Raw genomic sequence first — 15,106 nt, forward strand, 5'->3', positions numbered from 1 at the left:
TTTCTCCCTGTGGAATCTAGCCTAGTAGGATAGGTAGAATATTAGTGCCCAGGCTGGCTGACTATGAAGCTCTACTCTCTCCAATGCACATGAGCCACTGGGCCAGGTGTGAGAAGATTTTTCTTAGGTTACCACTCTAGCAAAGGTTGTTATGTTCTGAGCCAATGCTTTTTGCAGCTGGCCCCTGGATCTGCCAGCCCTGGGCCTCCCTAGTGGGAAACCAGCACAGACCAGTGGGAGACACAGCCTGTGACTGGCCTTCAGCAAACTTCTTGGAGCTACAAGCAATTCAGAGTTTGTGGCTGCCTCTTCTAGGCCCGGGTGTACATGGAAATATCAACCTGCATTCCTAGGCTGACTTTTACCAACTCTGGCCCCAGAGGAAGTATGTTCAAATGGCCAAGTTCTCCTGAGTCAGTCTTCTGCAGCCTGTCTACTGGCTGCTTGTTGGGCTCAGCTGCTGAAAAAACTTCTGCTAGAGTCTAGAGACTGCGGCAACTCAAGGATTAGGAAGGGTGGTGTGTGTGGGTCTGCCCCTCAGCCCCAGGTGTCAGTCTGTCTTGACTTTTTTCAGAGGCCTCAGTAAGGTGTGGCCCAGGAGTCCAGTGGGTGTGGCCTCTGATACACAGTGGTGTGGTCTGATCCCTCTCTGGACAGTTTCAACTGAGTGTCCAGTGAGGTGGAAGCACCAGTCATAGACTCAGGAGAGTGTGGGGGGAAGCTTCGGTCTTAACACCAGAAAACTGAGTCACTGATGCGCCCTCTGCTTCCTGGCCTCTCACAATGACCTGTCACCATGACTGCAGTAAGAGAGACTCCCCAGGGTTTAAGCAGAAGTTGCTTTTCCCCAGGCTGATGCCACTCAGAGGGGATTGCTCCATCCAAGAAAAATGGCGAGTGCAGTACTGGAAATGATTCAGCACAGGGGTTCTGGTGGCCATCCACCACAGTTTCTCTCCCTGGGGCTCCAACTTTACACTCTCCTCACACAACTCCAGTCCTCTCAGCTCTCCCCCACCAGAGCTCTGGGTAACTGGCTGTGAATGAGATTTTCTGCACAGGCCCTTTAAGATACAGTGTGTGTCTGAGAACTCTGTCACTTTCTTGCATACAGAAATTCAGCTCTTTTCACAGCTAAATGCTGTCTGGGTGCCTCTTCTAGGCTCTGGGGCTCTAGGCTGGGGCTCTGGGCCTGGGGCTGAGCACCCACACCTCTCAGGGAAAACTTCCCTGCAGTGAGAGTCTCTCTGGACTGTCAGCCGCTGCTCGCTCCTGGGAGCAGGGCAGCCCTTTCTGCATCTCTGCCCTTCCTACCAGTGTCAGTGTGGCTTCTTCTGTGATCCTTGGTTATAAATTCCTCTTTGTTTAGTCCAAAGTTGGTTTTTCAAGATGATTGTTCTTAATTTAGGTTGTAATCCAGTTTTGTCTTGAGAGGTGGCAGTTGGAACATCCGCCTACTCCATCGCCATCTTTGTTTTTCCCTACTCTTAATTTTTTGAGGAGCTGCCATACTTTCTTCCATTATGGTTGTACTAATTTGCATTTCTACTAGCAGTGAATGAGGGTTCCTTTATCTCCACAGCCTCTCCAACACTAGTTATTACCTGTCTTTTTGGTAATAGCCAATCTAAGAGGTGTGAAGTGGTAGCTCATTCTATTTTTGATTTGCATTTCTTGGGTAGCTAGTGAGAGAAATATCTTTTCATTTGTCTGTTAGTCATTTGTATTTCTTCTTGGGAGAAATGTCTGTTCAGTTCTTTACTCCATTTTCTAATTGGATTGTTGGTTTGTTTGTTGCTGAGCTTTGTGAGTTCTGAATATATTTTGGACATTAACCACTTATTGAAGCTGTTGTTTGAAAAATATCATCTCCCATTTAGTTGGCTGCCTATTTGTTTTGTTGACAGTGTCTTTTGTTTTGCAGAAGCTTCTTAGTCTGATGTAGTCCCATTTATTTACTTTTGTCTTTGAGTTCAAATTCATAAATTATTTTCTACAGCCAAGATCCATGAGCTTAGTACTTATGTTTTCTTCTATGTAATTTATTGTTTCAGATCTTATATTTAGGTCTTTGATCTATTTTGAATTAATTTTTGTGCAAGGGGACAAACTGTAGTCAAGTTTCATTCTTTTGCATGTGGCTTTCCAATTTTGCCAGTACCATTTATTGAAGAGTCTTTCTTTTCTCCATTGTGTGTTTTGACTCCTTTGTTGAAGATGATTCGCCCATGTACATGTGGTTTATTTCTGGGCTCTCAATTCTGTTTCATTGGACTGTGTGTCTATTTTTCTGCCAATACCATGCTTTTTAGATTATCGTGGCTCTGTAGTAAAATTTGAAGTCAGGTATTGTAATGCATTCAGCTTCATTTTTTTTCCCCCTCAGGATTGCTTTGGCTATTCAAGGTTTATATGGTTCCATACCAACCTGGTGATTTTTTGTTCCATTTCTTTAAAAAATGACATTGAAATTTTAATGGGAATTGCATTAAATTTGTATACTGCTTTGGGTAATATGCCCATTTTAGCTATATTTAGTCCTCCTATCTAAAAAAATGAAATATTTTCCCATTTCATTGTGTCTTTTTTTATTTCCTTTAATAATGTTTTGTAGTTTTCAGTAAATAGATCCTTTACATTCTTGTTATATTTATTCCTAGGTATTTTATGCTTTTTGTTGCAACTGTAAAAAGGATTATTATTTTGAGTTCATTTTCCGAAGTTTCATTGTTGGTGTATATGAGAGCAATAAACATTTGTATATTAATTTTGTGTTCTGTGACATTACTATATTGGTTTATTGTTTCTAATAGTCTTCTTGTGGAGTCTTTGGGGTTTTATATATACAGCAGCGGTTCTCAACCTGTGGGTTGCGACCCAGGCAGGGGTCAAATGACCAAAACACAGGGGTCACCTAAAGCCATCGGAAAATACATAAAATATGTTGAGAACTACTGATATACAGGATCATGTCATCTGCAAAAAGTGAAACCATTACTTCTTCTTTTCCAATATGAATGCTTTTTATTTCTTTCTCTTGTCTGATTGCTCTGGCTAAAACTTCCAGCATTATGTTGAATAAGAGTGTAGAGAGTGGGCAGCCTTGTCTTGTTTGTGATTTTAAAGGAAAAACTTTCTTTTTTTTTTTTACTATTCATTATGATATCTGCTGATGGTTTGTCATATACTATTTTTATTATGTTGAGGTATTTTCCTTCTATATTCATTTTATTGAGTGTTTTAAATATAAAAGGATGTTGTATCTTATTGAATGCCTTCTCTGCATCTATTGATAGGATCATATGGTTTTTTTTGTTGTTGTTGTTGTTATGGTATATTAGATTAATCAATTTCTGTATGTTGAACCATACTTGTGCTCCTGGGATGAATCCCACTTGATTGTGATATATTATTTTTTTAAATGTGTTGTTGTATTCAATTTGCTAGTGTTTTGTTTAGGATTTTTGCATCTATATTCATTAGAGATATTGGTCTGTAGTTTTCTTTTTTTGTATTGTCCTTGCATGGTTTTGGTATGAGGGTTATGTTGGCCTTATAAAATGTGTTTGGAAGTATTACTTCTTCAGTTTTGTTTGAAGACTTTGAGAAGGATAGAAAACAAATTTTTCATGAATGTTTGGTAGAATTCACTAGTGTACCCATCTGGTCCTCGACTTTTTTGGGGGAGAAGTTTTTGATAGTTGTTTCTATTTCCTTCCTGATTATGGGTATATTTAGGCTTTCCACTTCTTAATGAAGAAGATTGGATAGTTCTAGGAATTTATCCATTTCTTCTAGATTATTGAATTTGGTGGCATATAGTTTTTCATAGAATTCTACAATGATCCTTTGTATATCTATAATCTCTGTGGTAATTTCTCCTGTTTCGTTTTAGATTTTAATTATATGAGTATTTTCTCTTTTTTCCCCTAGTGATTATTGCCAGGAGTTTGTCGATTTTATTGGTCTTTTCAAAGAACCAGCTCTTTGTTGTATTAATTTTTACTATAGCTTTTCTGTTCTCTATATCATTTATTTCTGCTCTAATTTTTACTATTTCCTTTTTTCTGCTGGTTATGAGTTGCCTTTGTTCTAGTTTCTTAAGATGTGATGTTAAGTTGTTTAATTGGTCTCTCTCTTATTTCTTGATATAAGCCTTTAATGATATGAACTTTCCTCTGGGATGCTTTTGCTGCATCCCAGAAATTTTGATATGTTGTGTTGTCACTTTTGTTTGTTTGTATATATCTTTTGATCTCTGTTTTTATTTCTTCTTTGACTCATTCATTTTTTAGAAGAATGTTATTTAATTTCCACATTTTTGTGGGTTTCTTTACTTCTTTTTTGCAGTTAAATTTTAATTTCAAAGCCTTATGGTCTGAGAATATACTTGGTATAATTTCAATCTTTCTGGATTTGTTGATTTTAGTTTTGTGGCCCAACATATGGTCTATTCTTGAGAATGTTACATGTACACTGGAGTAAAATGTATACTTCTGACATTCTGGGTTGAAATGTCCTGTAAATGTCTATTATGTCCATTTGTTCTAGTGTTACATTTAAGGCCGATATTTCTTTATTGTGCTGGGAGTTGTTTTAAACCCACCTGCATGTTAAAACTATCAGAAGAATTAAAAAAAAATACTGATACTTGTTCTCCATGTAGAGGTTTGCTGCTATGTTTAACCATCTGTTCTGTGCCATGGGGTGGAGGTGGCGGCTGGCTCATGAGCCGCAATAAAGTGGCTCTTGCATTCACTGCCTCCACCCTCATCACATCCCACTCCATCATAAATGAGTCAGAAACTCTGGGAAACAATTAAAGAAAATCTGTCTACACAGAGGTCGTGTAAGTCTGTACATGCGCACTCCACTTCTCCCAGGTGTGTAACCTGTCTCTTTCATTTAGTATCTATGTCACTTTGGGAAACTTATAATGCTTCAATTGTCCCCAGCTATAAAATGATGTTATTAATTGTCCCTACATCATTGGGTAATTATGAAGATTAAATGAGTTTATGTATTTATGTAAGGCCCTTAAATGAATGCTGAGCATGTTAGCTCTTCTTATTAGACTGTCTCAGCTCATTTTCTTCTTCTTATCAGGGTCTCTTGGATAATACTATCCATAGTTGAATGGCAATTTTTGTGTGTATTGCATTATCCTAAGCAGCTCAGGAGGAGTCTGTGTTGTAAAGACTTTAAGATGAACCTAGAGTAAGAATTTAGACTGAGGACAAAAGAGAATTTTTAATGAAAATGAAAACTAAAATCTATAGAGCATTGTATTTCATTTCTTGCCCCAGGCTGGAGCAAAGATGTTAGATAGAGAATGTTTGATCAGCTTGAAACATTGACTGTTGACGTAACCTTAATATTGTGAACCTAAGTTAGAAATGCGTGCCACCTTGGCAGTGCGCATCACATAAAGGCACATTCCTCTGGAGAAGTTTGTGTCCTGAGAGTGAGTACAGGTTTGGTCTTTGGTGAATACTGAAAGCTGGGATCAATCCTTGCAATATCCACTGCAATGGCCTTAGATCCACTGCCATATCAATGAAAAAGCTTGCTTTTTAAAGGAAACCCTGTTCACTTTAAATCAGCAATTTTCAACTGGCATGCTGCAGGAATTTTTAAAACAGAAAATGCCTGACTATTTCGTCAGGAGCACTGACCTTTTTTCTCTTGGATTGTCAAATTTAAAAAATGACAACAGCCAACACAACAATAGTAATGTGGTGTGAATGAATAAAAATTAGACCCATTCTTTTTTTGATAGATTAGCAACAATGTACTGTATTTTTTTGTGTGCTACAAAATTTTAGTAATTAGTTTTGTATGCCATGAGATTAAAAAAGGTTGAAAATCACTCCTTTAAATCATAGCAATTTAGAGCCAGAAGGCATCTTAGAGATCATTCCTTATTCACCTAAAAGAGAAGAACTTGTTGCTAACTAGGGCAGAGGTTTAATAAGCAAGTTCTGAACAAGCCCCCAGCATTTTCTGAAGTGTTCTTAGGTTTTCAGTTCTTCCTTCCCTCAGTCGAGCCTTCTGAATGGACTTTAACAAATTTGCTGCAAGTTCTTATTAACCACACTTTGCCAGGTCACTCTCAATAAAATGAGGCTTACTAAACAAGAAAATAAAAGAAAATAATGGAAAGTTATTTGTAATAATGATATTGTATTGGCTACAACATGTGTCTCTGCAGTGTTCCAGACTTTGCAATGGAGTAGGATTTCACTCCAAAGCAAGTTGTGGTCAGCATTAAGAGATAATGAAAGATCTGTCCTATATTGAAGACCCACATTCCCACTGTTCTTTGAACAAGGAGAACTGTTTACAGTGAAAGAAAGAAGATACCAGTAAGACACAATTACTGTGTAGACTGCCCTACAAAGTAGCAATTGTGTTCCCAGCTTTGGACATTTTCCTCTGTGGCTCATAAATCTGGAGTTTCAGCCTTTTAAAAAGTGTTTTAAAATTTCATTTATGATGTGAAATGCCAGGGCGGGAAGGGAGGACAGCAAGCATTTTTAAAAAGTTCTTGTTTTATACAGGCACTGCAAGTTGTGATTTTCATGTTTATTCATGAAACCTCGCGACAGTGGTAGAAAGATTTCAGCATGTGTTCAAGTCGTAAGATTAATACTTAGCAAAACTGTTTGGCTCCGTTGGTCTGACGCCAGATCTCCCAGTCAGTGTTCTCAGACTTATGAAGATGCAAGATGAATGTAGTACTGCTATAAGAGCGTTTTTTTTGTTTGTTTGTTTGTTTTTTGTTTTTTGTTTTTTGTTTTGTTTTGTTTTTGTATTTTTCCGAAGCTGGAAATGGGGAGGCAGTCAGTCAGACTCCCGCATGCACCCGACCGGGATCCACCCGGCATGCCCACCAGGGGGCGATGCTCTGCCCATCTTGGGGTGTCGCTCTGCTGCAATCAGAGCCATTCTAGCGCCTGAGGCAGAGGCCACAGAGCCATCCTCAGTGCCCGGGAAAACTTTGCTCCAGTGGAGCCTCGGCTGCAGGAGGGGAAGAGAGAGACAGAGAGGAAGGAGAGGGAGAGGGGTGGAGAAGCAGATGGGCGCTTCTCCTGTGTGCTCTGGCTGGGAATCAAACCCAGGACTCCTGCACGCCAGGCTGACGCTCTACCACTGAGCCAACTGGCCAGGGCCTATAAGAGGTTTTGAGCTGTAGGCACATAAGGCTTTTTGGGCTTTGACTTGTCCATTTTGCTTTAAGCTCCACTGAGTAGAAACACTCTCTTATTCATCTTTATATCTATCACCAAGCATTGTCCCCTGATGGAGAGAGGAATGTTCTAAGTCTGCAATAATCGGAAAGACTGCAATATTAACATCTGATGGTATAATTATAGGGTCTATCAAACTTTCAGTAACTAGTTTTCAAATGTTTTGTTGAATGGAAATTAAGTAGGACTTCATATACTTCCCTTACAACTTAGTAGTTGCTAAGAAAACCTTAGTTTTCTTCTTCTACTTTATGCAGTCTTGGAGGTAAGACAAGAACGAGTATGTGTGAGGAGGCAGTATGTGAATTATGTGATGTATTCTGAATTTTTGAGCATACATGGAAGTTTACTACAATGCAAATGGTACCATTAGTGTCAAATGGAATCCAATGTGCTAATGAGGATTGGTACCATCATTTAAGCATTACTTATATCATTATCTCTATGAAGAAATTCACTGAATCCTAAATAATTTACGATAAATGTTTGGACAAAACTAGTCTATATTTTATCTGAATTGCATAGGACTCATAAGCATTTTCAGGTTATAAATATGTTGAAATTATTCAAGACATTAAAGTTTTCCAAGGAAAGGCTGAATAATTTTATCTTTTCACACTCACTGTTTATTATTTATGAGATAATATTTTCATAGCACACATTCACACAAGAATTATTATCATGATGAATAATTACTAAATAAGGTTTCAGTTGGGAGGCATATTATAAGGTAATAGACCAAATGGTGTTTGAAAACACTACATCTTGTGTGAGAGTAGGTCTGGAGAACTTGCCTATAGATAATACCTAATCCTAAACCCTTGCTTAGAAAACATGTAGAAATTTCTTGTGCAAAGATGTTTATAGTTTTATAAAAGGCTTGAGGCAACCAGACAAAAGTCTGAAACAAGTAGTAAAGAATTAACTTCAATCACAGAATCAGTTGTGTGTTTCATGCTCAGGCTGAACCAAGAGAGGGACCAGGTTCCACCTGAGAGCTTTAGCCTCACAGAGACTAGAAAATATGCTGGGGGTGGGGGGAGGTTCCCACTTACAATCCTTTGAAGCTGCAGGGATTTTTTCAAAGTATTTCGAGGTTTAAAAGTCTCCTTTCATGTGCCTGATGGAAAATTGGGACTGATTGAACCCAGATGGGACCAGAGCCCTTACCTTTTGCTCCTCACTCAATTTTCTAGATGGAATTCTTGGTACCAAGTGTGGTACCAAGTGTGGGTTGAAGTGGCTAAATGTGGCATCTGGCTGAGGAGAAAACTATTGTTTTCCTTTTGGGTGATTAAGATGTGGGAAGAAGTTACTGGAGGCACTCAAAACAAAACAAAACTCCAACGATAACACCAAGGCTGGAGAAAAGGATGCAATCACCCTGCTGACCTTGGAGAACCCTGTGAAAATCTACCCACTGAGACTTTGCTATTCTGCGCCCTTGGTAAGCTTTGACTATTTTTTTCTTTTATTTTATTTAATTGATTGTGTTTACATAGATTCTAGTGTTGCCCCGAATACATCCTCCCTCTCCCATATTCCCCTCAACATCTCCCTTGCCCCCCTCCCAACAGTGCCCTCCCCACTTCCCTTCAGCTTTATCCCATTCTATCATCCCCTTTTCCTCTTTTCCCTTTGATCCCTCCTCTGTCTCAATTCCATTCCTCAGTTCACATTGTTCCTTGAATTCCTCAAATGAGTGAAGTCATATGATATTTTTCCTTCTCTGCCTGGCTTATTTCACTTAACATAATAGTTTCCAGGTCCATTCATGTTGTTGCAAAAGGTAATATTTCCTTTCTTTCATGGCCCCATAATATTCCATTGTATATATGTACCAAAGCTTTTTAATCCACTCGTCCACTGACAGACACTTGGGCTGTTTCTAGATCTTCGCTATTGTGAACAATGCTGCAATAAACATGAGGGAGAATTTTTTCACTAATCATTAGAGAAATGCAAATTAAAAAACTACAATGAAGCCCTGGCAGTTGGCTCAGTGGTAGAGCATCAGTCTGGCGTGCAGGAGTCCCAGGTTTAATTCCTGGCCAGGGCACACAGGAGAAGTACCCATCTGCTTCTCCACCCCTCCCCCTCTCCTTCCTCTCTGTCTCTCTCTTCCCCTCCCGCAGCCAAGGCTCCATTGGAGCAAAGTTGGCCCAGGCTCTGAGGATGGCTCCATGGCCTCTGCCTCAGGCACTAGAATGGCCCTGGTTGCAACAGAGCAATGCCCCAGATGGGCAGAACATAGCCCCCCTGGTGGGCATGCTGGGTGGATCCCGGTCGGGCTCATGCGGGAGTCTGTCTGACTGCCTCCCTGTTTCCAGCTTCAGAAAAATACAAAAAAAAAAAAAAAAAAAACCACAATGACATACCATCTCACACTAGTCAGAATGGCGCTCATTAACATAAAAACACACAATAGGTGCTGGCGAGGATTTGGAGAAAGGGGAACCCTCCTGCACTGCTGGTGGGAATGCAGACTGGTGCAGCCACTGTGGAAAACAGTATGGAGATCCTCAAAAAATTAAAAATGGAACTGCCTTTTGACCCAGCCATCCCACTCTTAGGAATATATTCCAAGAACACTATCACTGACTTTTTTTTTAACTGTCTCTTTCATCTCTATTTTTTGAGCAGTTTCATATCTCTGAGTTTGTGATCTCTTATGTTGATATCAGTCATTTTTGAAGGGGGGCAAAAGATGCCCTGGGGCTCTCCCAGAGCAGTAGTTGATTCTAATTCCAGATGCTATAGGTAATTCCAGCCACCAGGTATAGATATTCAGAGATGAGAAAGAAGAATTACAGTCTGGAAGAACTGGAGCAGCCTGTGGTGGGAACAGCCAGGGAGAAGAGGTCTGGGGGCAGGCAAAGAAGCTAGAGACCAAATTAGGTACTTGTATGTATATTTCAAAGAGCCACCTTGGTGAGGTGGATTGAACCCAGTAGAAGGACTAGGAGTGAGTTGGAAACATAAAGGGAATTCAAACACCTTGCAGTTTTTAAAGAGGGAGGACCTACTTCAAGGATAGTGTGTATTTCAATGGCCAAGATAGCCACAACCAGAGTCTTCTAAGCAAAGCCTTCCTCTGCAACTCATCTTTCCTCTTGGATTCTAATTTCTCATCTATACATGATTCATGTATTTTACTCCATGTATTCATTTTAAGAGAAGCTTAAAATCGCTGCTTTAAATCATAGCAATTTAGAGCCAGAAGGCATCATTCCTTATTCACCTAAAGGAGAAGAACTTGTTGCTAACTAGGGCTGAGGTTTAATAAGCAAGTTCTGAACAAGCCCCTGGCATTTTCTCAAGTGTTCTTAGGTTTTCAGTTCTTCCTTCCCTCAGCCGAGCCTTCTGAATGGAGTTTTACAAATTTGCTGCAAGTTCTTGTTAACCACACTTGGCCAGGTCACTCTCAATAAAAGGAGACTTACTAAACAAGGAAATAAAAGATAATAATAGAAGGTTATTTTTAATGATAATACTCCTGTTACATAGCACTAACTACTTCATAAATTAGTAACTGGACTATTCCTCTCTCATGTAAGACTGTTTGCTCCTAAGAAATGAGCAATGTCCTATTTGTCTGTGATGTTCCAGGGCCTGCATACAACACACTGGGCACTGAAATATTTGTTGAAATAAAATGTTACATTGGTGTTAGGGTGTACCTGAAATTGAATTATAACCAAGGAAGACCAAGACCTTGAATAAAGATAGGAAGGAAGGAGGAAATGCTGTGATATTTCATGTATCTTCTCCAAAATATGACATGATTTCACTTAACTTCCTTTACAAACTTCATGCCCTATGTTAAACAATAACTGAGTATTCTTTTACTGAAGGGTAGCTTGGAAATCTGATCACTGAATATTCAAATGTCGTTGAGAAAGGTTGACCAGGTCTTTAAAGGAAGGACCCAAAGTATTTATATAACAACTTTTCAGACATGAATGACAAGTGTTTAGAAACAAGTACCTGGACAAAAAAAGTGTAATAAGAACAATAAAAATTCCAGGAAAAAAAAAAAGGTCCACAGGAGGCAAAGAAGCAAAAGGCAAGTCAAGATTAACAAAATTTTCAGGGAGCGTTAAATTAGGTTAAATGTGCCAATCTTATTTTGATGTAACAATCTTTAGATTTCCTTTATTGGTAAAAAACATTTGGACTCTTTACCTAGTGAAATAGGGACAGTATGCATTTCTCAGTAACTAGTGATAAAATTGATAGGATCATAGCTGTGATTTCTCTACCTATTGTGACAAAAGGGCTGAATTTTTATTGTCACAGTTTAAGAAGATAATTTAGTACTTCCTTCTCTCATAAAAATACAATAGATTAAAAAATCTAAACCTAATATTGATAAAAATATTTATTTGCACTAAAAAGGATTTATTTCTTATAATAGCCAATAATACACAAATTTTCTTTGTGTACTTAATGTAGAAGTCCTACTGTATAAATTTTTAGAAAGCTCTTAATTCAGGCTTGCAGAAATTCTACAGATATTTGTTTGCTTCTTATTTAATGGACTTGTATTAATGAGGAAGTAGAATTATGGAGATGAAGACAATTAGTAGCTATGGAATCTTGAGTAGCTTCTTTTTTTTTGACAGAGACAGAGAGAGAGTGGGGGGACAGATAGGGACAGATAGACAGGAAGGGAAAGAAATGAGAAGCATCAATTCTTCATTGTGGCACCTTAGTTGTTCATTGATTGCTTTTTCATATGTGCCTTGAGGGCGGGCGGGGGGGGGGGGGCTACAGCAGACTGAATGACCCCTTGCTCAAGCCAGTGACCTTGGGCTCAAGCCAGTGGCCTTGTATTTTAATCCAGTGACCTTTGGGCTCAAGCCAGCGACCATGAGGTCATGTTTATGATACTACGTTCAAGCCAGTGACCCCACGCTCAAGCTGGTGAGCCTGCATTGAGCAGCTTCTTTAACTGCTCTGCTCTGATCTAATGTATATAAGAGAGCTGAGATAGATAGTTCTAAGATAGCTTCCAGTAGGTCTATAATTCTGCTATATACAGAAGTTCTCTAAACAATGCCATTCTCTTTTGTGTTCTTTTTTTATTTTATTTTATTTTTTTTAATTTTTTGTGATTTTTTTTTTTTGTATTTTTCTGAAGCTGGAAACAGGGAGAGACAGACAGACTCCCGCATGCGCCCGACCAGGATCCACCCGGCATGCCCACCAGGGGCGATGCTCTGCCCAACAGGGGGCAATGCTCTGCCCCTCCGGGGCATCGCTCTGCCGTGACCAGAGCCACTCTAGCGCCTGGGGCAGAGGCCAAGGAGCCCGGGCCATCCTTGCTCCAATGGAGCCTTGGCTGCGGGAGGGGAAGAGAGAGACAGAGAGGAAGGAGGGGGGGTGGAGAAGCAAATGGGCGCCTCTCCTATGTGCCCTGGCCGGGAATCGAACCCGTGCCCCCCGCACGCCAGGCCAACGCTCTACTGCTGAGCCAACCGGCCAGGGCCTCTTTTGTGTTCTTGTGCAAATGTATTTCTGTGTACTAGAAGATGACCTAGCTAAAGACCAGAGGAGGCTTCTCTCCCTGATTCTTTTTTTTTTTTTTTTTATAATTTTATTTTTTTAATGGGGCGACATCAATAAATCAGGATACATATATTCAAAGATAACAAGTCCAGGTTATCTTGTCGTTCAGTTAAGTTGCATACCCATCACCCAAAGTCAGATTGTCCTCTGTCACCTTCTATCTAGTTTTCTTTGTGTCCCCCCTCCCCCTTTCCCTCTCCCTTTCCCCCCTCCCCCCGTAACCATCACACTCTTATCAATGTCTCTTAGTCTCACTTTTATGTCCCACCTATGTATGGAATAATGCAGTTCCTGGTTTTTTCTGATTTACTTATTTCACTTCATATAATGTTATCAAGATTCCACCATTTTGCTGTAAATGATCCGATGTCATCATTTCTTATGGCTGAGTAGTATGCCATAGTGTATATGTGCCACATCTTCTTTATCCAGTCATCTATTGATGGGCTTTTTGGTTGTTTTCATGTCCTGGCCACTGTGAACAATGCTGCAATGAACATGGGGCTGCATGTGTCTTTACGTATCAATGTTTCTGAGTTTTGGAGGTATATACCCAGTAGAGGGATTGCTGGGTCATAAGGTAGTTCTATTTTCAGTTTTTTGAGGAACCACCATACTTTCTTCCATAATGGTTGTACTACTTTACATTCCCACCAACAGTGGATGAGGGTTCCTTTTTCTCCACAGCCTCTCCAACATTTGCTATTACCTGTCTTGTTAATAATAGCTAATCTAACAGGTGTGAGGTGGTATCTCATTGCAGTTTTGATTTGCATTTCTCTAATAACTAAAGAAGATGAGCATCTTTTCATATATCTGTTGGCCATTTGTATTTCTTCCTGGGAGAAGTGTCTATTCATGTCCTCTTCCCATTTTTTTATTGGATTGTTTGTTTGTTTGTTGTTGAGTTTTATGAGTTCTTTGTATATTTTGGATATTAGGCCCTTATCTGAGCTGTTGTTTGAAAATATCATTTCCCATTTAGTTGGCTGTCTGTTTATTTTGTTATCAGTTTCTCTTGCTGAGCAAAAACTTCTTAGTCTGATGTAGTCCCATTCATTAATTTTTGCCTTCACTTCTCTTGCCTTTGGAGTCAAATTCATAAAATGCTCTTTAAAACCCAGGTCCATGAGTTGAGTACCTATGTCTTCTTCTCATTTACCATTAACTCAAAATGGATCTAAGATCTAAACATATGACCTGAAACAATGTACTTAATTGTTTCAGGTCTTATGTTTAGATCTTAGATCCATTTTGAGTTAATTTTAGTACAGGGGGACAAACTGTAGTCCAGTTTCATTCTTTTGCATGTGGCTTTCCAGTTTTCCCAGCACCATTTATTGAAGAGGCTTTCTTTTCTCCATTGTGTGTTGTTGGCCCCTTTATCAAAATTATTTGACTATATATATGTGGTTTTATTTCTGGACTTTTTATTCTGTTCCATTGGTCTGAGTGTCAATTTTTTTGCAAATACCATGCTGTTTTGATTGTCGTGGCCCTATAATAGAGTTTGAAGTCAGGTATTGTAATGCCCCCAGCTTCATTCTTTTTCTTTAGGATTGCTTTGGCTATTCGGGGTTTTTTATAGTTCCATATAAATCTGATGATTTTTTGCTCTATTTCTTTAAAAAATGTCATTGGAATTTTGATGGGAATTGCATTAAATTTGTATATTGCTTTGGGTAATATGGCTATCTTGATTATATTTATTCTTCCTAACCAAGAACAAGGTATATTCTTCCATCTCATTATATCTTTTTCGATTTCCCTTAACAATGGTTTATAGTTTTCATTATATAAGTCCTTTACATTCTTTGTTATGTTTATACTTAAGTATTTTATTTTTTTTGTTGCAATCATGAAGGGGATTATTCTTTTGAGTTCGTTCTCAATTGTATCATTGTTGGCATATAGGAAGGCTATTGACTTCTGTATGTTAATTTTGTATCCAGAGACCTTACTGTATTGGCTTCTTGTTTCTAGTAGTCTTTTTGTGGATTCTTTGGGGTTTTCGATGTATAGGATCATATCATCTGCAAAAAGTGATACCTTTACTTCTTCTTTTCCGATATGGATGCCTTTTATTTCTTTGTCTTGTCTGACTGCTCTGGCTAGAACCTCTAGTTCCACATTAAATAGGAGTGGAGAGAGTAGAAAACCCTGCCTTGTTCCTGATTTAAGGGGGAAAGCCTTCAGTTTTATGCCATTTAATATGATGTTAGCTGATGGTTTATCATATATGGCCTTTATCATGTTGAGATATTTTCCTTCTATACCCATTTTGT

The sequence above is a fragment of the Saccopteryx leptura genome, chromosome 4 (genome assembly GCF_036850995.1).
Source record: "Saccopteryx leptura isolate mSacLep1 chromosome 4, mSacLep1_pri_phased_curated, whole genome shotgun sequence".
In the NCBI taxonomy this organism is placed as follows: Eukaryota; Metazoa; Chordata; class Mammalia; order Chiroptera; family Emballonuridae; genus Saccopteryx; species Saccopteryx leptura.